The following is a 7,938-nucleotide window of genomic DNA, read 5'->3' on the forward strand; positions in this document are numbered from 1 at the left end:
CTTCCATAAGTGAAGGGAGATATTTTATCCCTTTTATATCTACAGAAATGCCAAATTACAATAGAGCATTGTGTTTTATTATACCTGAGGAAATTTTGAAACTATTACTGTTAAATATTATACTTCTACAAGCAATCCATTCAAAGCATTGGAATATACCTTAAGAGTTTTTGAAAGTGATTTGTTGTCAGGACTTCTGAAATTTTTGGACATTGAGAGGAAGTACATCAAAGTAATATTTATCATCATTTACTAGAATTCCTGTCAAATTTTGGTTGTATTTTCTGTCAACATTATGCAAATTATTCCTTTTCTCACTCCTTCTGAACTTGCTAGATAAAATTATAAATTTGGCAACTAAACTAAAATGTTTAAAGAAAACTGCTAGATCACCTTTCACCAACTCTTATAATGCACTAAAATTGTGAAACAAAAATATAATTTTAATGATTTTAATAGCCTTTCTATGACTATATTAAAAATAACCATCAGTTTTATTTTTACTATAAAACTGCAATATATTAAAAAGAAAAATTCCAGTTTTTCTATCATGTATGCACATGTATGTGTGCATTGTATGTATATGTGTATGTATGTATGAATGTTAACATCTTACATGTAGAAGGATTTAAATAGTTACTAAGGTAGAAAGGAATCAGCTTAGCCCCCCTAAGATACAAATCTTTCCTCCTTTTATTATTTCTTTCAATGCAACTAAAAAAAAAACATCTATGAACTTTTTAATGGGGCTTTCTGAACTGCTGACTATTCTCAGATTTTTCAAATATATTCACTTAAAATACAAATATTTAAACATTAAAATCAATTATTTAAAATTGAGTAGGAAGATATTATTGGAATATTTCTTTTTACCAAGAAATTTATTGGGTACTTTCAGTGCCCATTGAACCAATGTCAACTGGGTCATTAACTGCTTAGTAACCCTTATTTCGCTTAGAATCATGGTAGAGTTTGGTGATGTAAAGAATGAAGCAAGAAACCAAGAAAGTTTAAAAACACATGTTCAATCATCACTCAAAATTTATCAAGTCTCTGTTTGGGGTTAGGTAGCATTTTTCATCAGGGATGGTAGGGAAGAGGGAAAGATTAGTTAAATATGTTGATAAATTTAAACACAGAAAGTAGGGGGAGATAGAAAAAACAATATTTTCTCAGAACTCTTAAATTCAAGTTCATTTGCTAAAAATTTGAAGGAATGGAGCCTTCTTGTAAGACAATAAGCTCTCGAGCTGGCATAGAAATTTATTGCTACATGCTTTTCAAATTATATTATGGGAAATCCCATAAATAGCACCATTATTCTTTCATTTTGAACATTTTTTTTCTTTCACTGAACAAATTGAAATATGGGTGGAATAGAGAAGGTGTCAATTTCCATTACTAAAATATATTAGTCTTGCCTAATTTTCTTCTATGACAACATTTAAATAATTTCATTTCAAGTTTTTTATTTTAATTTTCTTATTTTATTTAATACTTTATTTTTCAATATTTACATGTGAAACAATTTTCAACATTTACTTTTAAAATTGACTTCCAATTTCTCATTGATAAGGCAAGGAATTTAATATATTTTATAAATGTATAAGCATGTAAAGCATAATGCCATATTAATCATATTGAAAAAAATTGAAATAAAAGTTCTAGAAAACTGAAGAAAATAACAAAAAATTATGCATGAATATATGTTTAAATTCTATCAGTTCTTTGGGGATGCATAGGATTTTTAGTGATAAGTATTTAAGAGTTATCATGTTTCATTATGTTGCTTAGAATAGCTGTCGTTCACAATTTAATCATTTTACAATATTGCAGTTACTGTGTACAGTGTTCTCCTCATTCTATTTCATTGCACTTTGCATCAGTTCATGTAAATCTCTCCCAAATTTTATCTGAGATCATCCACTTGTCATTTCTTTTATTACAATAGCATTCCATCACAATCAGAGACCACAAATTGTTCAGTCATTCCCTAATTGTTGGGCATCCCCTTAATTGCCTGTTCTTTGCCACCAGAAAAGAACTGCTGTAAACATTTGGGCATAATTTCAAATTGCTCTACAGAATGCTTGGATCAGTTCGTAACTCCACTCAGAGTGGATTACTGTCTTAATTTTCTCACAGGCCCTCCAACAGTTATAATTTTTTTTTCTTTTCTGTCCTATTAGCCAATCTAATAGAGGTGAGGTAGTCAGTATTGTCTTAATTTGCATTTCTTCAGGCAATGGTGATTTAGAGTATTTTTCCATATGGTTATAGATAATTTTGATTACTTCATCTGAAAACTGACTTCTTAGTTTCGATCGTTGTTATTTGGGAAGGGATTGCTACTCATTTTTATTGATATATTGAGAGATATGTCATTTATGAGAGAAACTTATTTCAGATTATTTCCCACAGTTATGATTGCTAACTATATTTGCCTCCTTCTTATTTCCCCCTGTTTACTCTGTTCTCATTCCATTTTTACTCTGTCCCTCCTCAAGAGTATTTCTGAGTATTCTCTTCCCTAATCCACCCTCCTTTTAAGGAGCATTTACCCTCTTTTCCTTTCCCCTTCCTTCCTGTAGAATAACATAGATTTCTATACCCAATTGAGTGTGTGTATTATTACTTCTTTGAGCCAATTCTGATGAAAGTAATTTTCAAGTTCTCCTTGCTACCTCTCCCATCTGCCTCTCCATTGAAATAGTTGTTTCTTGCTTTCTTTAAGTGAGATAATTTACCCCTTTCTATCTCCCCCTTTCCCTTTCTCTCAGTGTGTTACTCTTTTGCAACTTTTATTTCGTTTTAAAAAATATCATCCCTATATATTCAATTCATAGCTGTACCTTCTGTCTATCTACACTCTTTCAAACTGTTCTAAGAATGAGAAAGTTCATTTGAGTTACATATATCATCTTTATATGTAAAGACATAAGAAATTTAATCTTATTAGGACTCATGACTTCCCTTCCCTATTTGCCTTTTTAGAATTTTCTTGAGTCATTATTCAGAAGCCAGATTTTTGATTCAGCTCTGATCACTACATCAGGAATTTTTGAAAGTACTTTATTTTATTGATTATACATTTCTTCCTAATGGATTACACTTAGTTTTGCTGGATAGAAGCTTCTTGCATGTAATCCTAGCTTTTTTGCCTTTCAGAATATCTTAATCCAGGAACTTTATTTTTTAATATTGAAGCTGTTAAATCTTGTGTTTTTCTCACTGTGGTTCCACAAATTTGAATTCTTTCTTTGTGGCTGCTTGCAGTACTTTCGTTTTTGATCATGGCTTTAAGATAGTACAATAGTTTTTAAATTATCTCCCTTGCATCTACTTTCCAATCCAGTTGTTTTTCTAATAATATATTTCACATTGCGTTGGATTTTTTTCAATCCTTTGTTTTGATTTTATTGCTTCATGATTTCTCATAGATTCACTGACTTCCACTTGTTCAATTCAAATTAAAAAAATATATATTTTCTTCAGTAAAGTTTTCATCCACCTGTTCCAATTGGGCAAATCTATTTTTCTTGCATTCATTTCTCCAGTAAATATTTATGTCTCTTTTCCCATTTAACCAATTTTGCTTTTTAAAGAGATCTCTTCAGTCTGTGACAGTATATGTTTTTGCATTAAGACAATTCTACTTTTCAAGACAATCTTCTTCCCATAGAATTTTATTACATCTTTTTTTTCCTATTTGAGCTAGTCTGTTTTTTTATGTGTTTTTCATGTTCTTCAGTATTATTTTTTTGCTTTCTTTTCCAAGCTGTTGACTCTTTTTTCAAGATTATCTTGCATCACTCTCATTTCTCTTCCCAGTTTTTCTTCTACTTCTCTTACTTGACATTTTAGCATTTTTTTTTTGAGCTCTTCCATGTTCAGAGACCAATTTCTACTTTTATTGGAGAGTTTGGATGTAGAAGCTTTCACTTTTTTATCTTCTTCTTAATGTGTGTCTTCATCTTCGTTGTCACCGTAGTAACTTTCGGTACTATTATTTTTTGCTTTTTGTTCACTTTCCCAGCCTATTTCTTGACTTTTACCTCTTTGCTAAAGTAAGACTTGCCCCTAGTGTAGATGGTGGGGTATCCCAAGCTTGAGGCATTTTCTGCAACTGTTTTCAGAGATACTTCTAGAGACCTGTCAGTTTTCAGTTTTTCCAAGATGGCAAGATTTAAGGAGAGTTGTGTCTATTATTCTCCTGGAGTGTGTTCTGGTCTATAAGAAACCACACGCATTCTTTTCTTCTCTGGAACTGTGATGAAAGTCCCAGTTTCACCATGGCCTCAAACTCTGGTATCCCAGTGTTCCACCTTATTCTGGGACTGCTACCCTTGATTGCATCCTTAATCTGATTATGGGGAAAGCAACAAAGTCCTCCCTCAGTTCCAGCAGAGATCTCTGTAACTTCTTTCTGATCAGTTGTTCTACCACCTTACTGCCTGTGGGCTGAGACCTCTGAAGCTGTAGCTACTGATTCATTTACTCCTAAGGCTTGCTCTTCATTTCCTGAGGCCTGTTCTCTGCTTTTGTGGACAGCACTGAACTGTGGTCCTCTCTCACCCTTCTGTGACCTGCCAAACTTTTACTTTGTCTTGGCCTTTAAATTTGTTTCATCCTGTCTTTTTATGGATTCTACCACTGCAGGATTAATTTTTCGACATTATTTAAAGGTCTTTGTATGAGTTTGGAGGAGAGCTCTGGCCTTCTCTCCATCAACTTGACTCTATCCCCTTTCTCAAGACTTTTGGAAGTTTTAAAGACCAAAATATTGAAAACTTCTTTACCTTTATTTTTTATATCATTGTATATTAGGTTTCTTTATGAATTTTTCATATACTATTTAGCATCTCTTATTTCCGTACTTTCCTCCTGCTTAGTATTATTATATCAATGCTTTCCTGTTGTCCTCTAATTTATGTCTACTAGTTTTCTTTTTTAAATTGGTTTACATTGTTCCTACTTTTTATTGCCTGTTTTATGCTTTTTTCTGCCAGCATAACCAATCGATCCTATATGTCCTGAAAGATGACCAATACGTCAAATTCTTTAATTCTTTCCATTATTATTGTTTTTGTTTGTCTGAAATAAAATTTGCACATATTTCACATTGTCTTTCCAAATTTCTCTTATCACTTTCCCCTTCCTCCAAATGACAGTAATAGCTACCACTGCTGATACAAAGAAGCTTACCTTCTTGCTTTCTATGTCATACTATGTACATATCTATCTGAAATAGATTTTATCCATTCAGTTTTGCATTTTTTCTATTGATAGGTGTACCACAAAACACTCTATGGGTATACTTTCCATTTTTTTTTCAAGTACCTTCAAATATTAGGCCTTGAACAGGATATATTTTTCTCCCTGTCTATTCATTTTTTATTTGCTTCTGCATAGGTATATTATTCTGCCAAAAAACAAACAAAAAACTCTCTATAATAGGAAAGGATTTGCTACCTTTTATCAAAAGCTCTGTTTTGAGAAATGAGCTTTCTTTTTTGGATAAAGACATATGTCTTTTTATTCAACTCTAATCAATCAAATATGTAGAAGCACTTTCTTTTCTTTTCTAGCTAATAATCCCTAATGATGAAATCTGGCTATTTTATGGGTGTGCTTGCCCTTGTAGATAGCGATTAGTCATTATTTTAAGTCCTTCAAAGGGAAAATTCTTCAAATATATTCCTTTCGTACTTGAAAAGAAATTAACTTACGGAATTCTTTTGTGTACATTGCTAGATTTCTGACCAAGATTGTTCTCTTTGGAAGGTTTATATTCTTTCTATAAGGATCAGAGACTTAGGTAACTAAAGTATGAACCCAGTTCCTCTGATTCCAGTGTTCAATGCAACCCTGATTCCTGCCTTGACTATACTACATATTTGCTCCAATTTATAGTCCATTCAATAATTTATTTGAGGTTATTTCCTATGTTCTTTCTGACTTTGGTTAGAGTATTTTGCCCATTAAAATTAGCTACAATGCCCTGATATTCTAGTGTCATATACATTCCATTCAACAGAGAAGATATATAGCATGTTATGCTTGGAGTGAGAAGAACTGGGTTCAAGCTCCATCTCAGACACTTTTTGAGTGTGTAAAACAGCAACTAGCCCGACTCCCAGTCGAGTTTTTTTCTCCCTGTTTCCTACTTCTCCCTCCTCCAGGCAGAAGGCTCTAGTCTCTGGTCATCGTGCAACAGGCGCTCTACATGACTCTGGTGTCCATCAAGCGGTTGGCAGAGTCAGTCCTCACCCAGAAGTTGGGTCCAGGCTTGCGGGTACTCGAAGTGTCTTGGTACTCACCTCTGCAGCGCAATGCGCTCCAGGAATACCGAGAGCACCACATCCCCAGCGCCTCCTTCTTCAACATTGAGGTATGCTGCGACCAAGCGTCTTCCAATGAAATGATGCTACCCAGCAAGGCCACCTTTGCCAGCTACATGGGCCACCTAGGCATCAGGAATAACACGCATGTGGTAGTGTACCACAGTGTAGATTTGGGCAGTTTCTACGGCCTGCATGCCTGGTGGATGTTTCGGGTCTTTGGCCACCTCACTGGGTCTGTGCTAAATGGGGGCTTCCGAAATGGCTGCAAGAGGCTCACCAGGTGACCTCGGAACCCACAAACCCTGAGCCAGCAGTCTTCAAAGTCACACTAGACAAGTTCCTGCTCAAGACCTACAAGCAGATGGTGGAAAACCTGGAATCCAAGCACCTCCAGATGGTGGACTCCCGTTCTGGGGGGAGGTACCTAGGGTTAGAGCCCGCGCCTAATAGCAAAGACATGGAATCCAGCCACAACCCTGGCTCCCTGAACATGCCTTTCACCAACCTCCTGATGGCAAAAGGCTTACAAAAGAGACTTGATGAGATTCAGGCTATGTTCAAGGAGAAGAAAGTGGACCTCTCAAAGTCGCTCATTGGCACTTGCCAAGGGGGTTACTGCTTGCCACATTGCCCTTGCTGCCTACCTCTGTGGCAAGCCTGACATAGCTGTCTGTGATGGCTCCTGATCCGAGTGATTCCCCTGGGCACCTTCTGAGCTTAGGGTCTCTCTATGAAAGGGAGGGAAAGCATGACTAGGAATGGGGAAAGGATGAGACTTGACCCTTTCTTTACCCTCTCCCCTCTCCTTGATCAACCAGTTGAGCCATTGTGGATCTAGGAACCCATCTTTCCCTGCAGTCCTCTCTGAAATGATGTTTGGTTTATAATTTTTTTCTTAGAGTTTTTGTAAAAGATTGAAGAGTTTCTGGGGTATCTTATGTAAAGATTTCCTTCATTCTTCCTTGTCAGTTCTGGAATAAATTCTCCCGTTTCTGCGATTAAAAAAAAAAAAAATCAGCAACTAGGTTATATAATTGAGTTCCAGACCTTGAGTCTCAGGAAGACCTGAATTCAAACACTGCATGGAGTTCTGAGCTTTATGACAGAAGGTAAATTATTAAATCTTTCCCAGTCTCAGTAATCTCATCTGTAAAAGAACCATAATGATAGCACCTATCTCACAAGATTGTTGAAGGGGAGAAACTTTGAAGTATATACTAAGGCCTTGGGAGTTTTGAATGCCATACATAAAAATAGTAATCATTCTGGAAAAATGAGAGTCTAATGGAATAAATAATCAAAAACTAAAGGCTAATGTTGAGTCAGAAGACCTAGGGTATTTTCCCAGTTTTGCTATTACCTGTAATTGCATTTTTCCCCTTTTCTAAGACATTTAGTTATGTGTTGGGTGCTGGAAAACATTCAGATGAGAGCAATACAAATGATCAGAACACTGAAGCCTAGCCCATGCAAGCATTAAAGAATCTGGAAATTTTCAGTTTGGGAAAGAAAAGACTTAGCTTCAATATGAGTGCTGTGATCAAAATCCTCATAGGACTGCCATAGAGAGATAGTATTACATTTGTTTTAATTT

At 35.1% G+C, this 7,938-nt stretch overlaps 1 pseudogene; it reads left to right on the forward strand.

Annotated features, from left to right (window-relative positions):
- The first annotated feature begins 962 nt into the window (after positions 1 to 962).
- On the forward strand, positions 963 to 7,096 carry LOC140502622 (thiosulfate sulfurtransferase pseudogene; annotated as a pseudogene).
- The last annotated feature ends 842 nt before the right edge of the window (positions 7,097 to 7,938 follow it).

The sequence above is a fragment of the Notamacropus eugenii genome, chromosome 4 (assembly GCF_028372415.1).
Source record: "Notamacropus eugenii isolate mMacEug1 chromosome 4, mMacEug1.pri_v2, whole genome shotgun sequence".
Lineage (NCBI taxonomy): Eukaryota > Metazoa > Chordata > Mammalia > Diprotodontia > Macropodidae > Notamacropus > Notamacropus eugenii.